This window comes from Gossypium arboreum, chromosome 2, assembly GCF_025698485.1.
Source record: "Gossypium arboreum isolate Shixiya-1 chromosome 2, ASM2569848v2, whole genome shotgun sequence".
Lineage (NCBI taxonomy): Eukaryota > Viridiplantae > Streptophyta > Magnoliopsida > Malvales > Malvaceae > Gossypium > Gossypium arboreum.
The window spans coordinates 33,367,546-33,369,843 of record NC_069071.1 but is presented as its reverse complement, the minus strand read 5'-3'; the positions used below and the strand labels follow the sequence as shown (position 1 = coordinate 33,369,843).

The 2,298-nt window shown below is 38.7% G+C and overlaps 1 non-coding gene across 1 annotated transcript; it reads right to left on the bottom strand.

The window, feature by feature from the left end:
• Window positions 1–253: 253 nt before the first annotated feature.
• LOC128290029 (small nucleolar RNA R71) lies at window positions 254–359 on the bottom strand. Its single transcript, XR_008279670.1, has one exon. It is a non-coding gene; the product is annotated as a small nucleolar RNA R71 (small nucleolar RNA).
• Window positions 360–2,298: the final 1,939 nt, after the last annotated feature.

Here is a 2,298-nt window from a genome sequence, read left to right as displayed (position 1 = left end):
ACAGTAATTTGTTCAGTTTGATGGTTTGCAGGATGAAGATCTCAACGCTCACTTAGCAAACTTTCTAGAATTTTGCGATACATTTAAAATCAATGGCGTTTCTGATGATGCCATTCGTCTTCGATTATTCCCTTTTTCATTAAGGAACAAAGCTAAACAGTGGTTGAACTCCTTACCATGAGGGTCAATTACTACCTGGGAACAAATGACCGAAAAATTCTTACTAAAATATTTTTTGCCGGCTAAAACGGCTAAATTACGTAATGATATCTCTTCTTTTGTGCAGATGGATTTAAAAACCCTCTACGTGCATGGGAGAGATACAAGGACTTATTAAGAAGGTGCCCTCACCATGGGTTACCGCTTTGGCTCCAAGTTCAAACATTCCACAATGGTCTGAATCCTTCGACTCGGCAAATGGTTGACGCAGTTGCTGGCGGAACCATCAATAATAAAACACCTGAAGATGCCTATGAGTTTATTGAGGAGATGTCACTGAATAACTATCAATGGCAAGTCATGAGGACAAAGCCAACGAAAATAGCCGGTGTTTATAACGTCAATTTGGTCACCATGCTGTCAAATCAGGAAGAACTCTTGCATAAAAAGATTGATGGTTTTCTTAGTTCTTCACAGGTTCACCCAGTAATGCAGTGCGAAGTAAGTACCGGTGGAACAAACCATTCAGAATACCAACCTTATGGCCATAACATGGATAACGAGCAACTAAACTACATGGGTAATAATCCTCGACCTCAAAACAATCCATTTAGTAACACTTACAATACAGTTGGAAGAACCATCCCAATTTTTCGTGGGGAGGCTAAGGAAATCAAAGACCACAACATCCTCCGGGTTTTCAGTAACCACCCTACCAACAGGAAAAGAAGCCAAACCTTGAAGAGATGCTCTTAAAGTTTATATCGGTGTCAGAAACTCGTTTCCAAAAGATAACACTTAAGAATCAACAAGCGTTGATCCAAGGGCTCAAAACTCAGATAGGCCAGCTTTCCAAACTAATCTCTGAACGACCACAAGGTAGTTTGCCCAGTAATACTGAACCCAACCTAAGGGAACAACTCAACACGATTAATGTTCAAGATGAAGAAGGATTTGTGGAGCCTGAACCGGAACCGTGGTAAGAAACTGTAGTAAGCAAAGGTCAAGGTGAGATAGATCAAAATACAAACAGATCAGTAAATGTCGAATATAAACCTCGTGTACCATACCCCAACGCGACAAGAAAAGACCGCTCAGATGAACAATTTGGTAAATTTCTTAAACTCTTAAAAAAATTACAAATTAACTTACCATTTATTGAAGCTATATCGCAGATGCAAAACACAATGAAATTTTTAAAAGAGCTTTTAACAAATAAGCGGAAGTTGGACGAGGCATCGCATATGGAGCTAAATGCAGTGTGCTCAACTATTCTGAAAAATAAGCTACCGAACAAACTAAAAGATCCAGAGAGTTTTACGATTCCTTTGATTAATTGGTAGTTTAGATGTTAATAATGCATTAGCTGATTTAGGGGCTAGTATCAACGTCATGCCTTTTAAAATATTCAAGCAACTAGGTCTCGGGAAACCCAAAAAGACTAGGATGAGCATTCAATTAGCAGATAAAACTATAAGATTTCCTAGGGGTATTATTGAAGATGTGCTAGTCAAAATCGATAAATTTATATTTCCCATTGACTTCATTGTTTTAGACATAGAGGAAGATAACAATACTCCTTTAATCCTAGGAAGACCCTTTATAGCAACTACTAAAACAATTATTGATGTTAGCACAGGTGAGCTTACGCTTCGCGTAGGAGACTAAACACTCACCCTTTAAGCTCGCAATTCTGACAACACATCAGAAATTGAAGATGATTGTCTAAACCATTCCATTAAAACTGACCACATGATACAACCCACTTTGCAGGAGATAAGTCTGAAGGAAGTACATGAGCCACTCTCAAACAACAGTAGAGGTTCTATTCATGAAGAACGAAGGTTGCAAATAGAGGAGCTAGATGAATGGCGAAGACATAAACTGAGAACACACGATAAACTGAAACTATGCCAGAACGAGCCTGATACCTCTCCAAATCAACTTAAGGTTGGTGATAAAGTCTTATTAGATGCTGCAGATCCCCACATTGTCACTACCACACTGAATCGAAATCCTCTTACTTGATTTTCGATTTTTCCATTCGATGCGGTGGAGGTGAGTCATCCCAAGTTCGGCACTTTTAAGGTAAACAATACCCGTTTAAAACCTTATTTTAAGATTGATAGTAGGAATGAG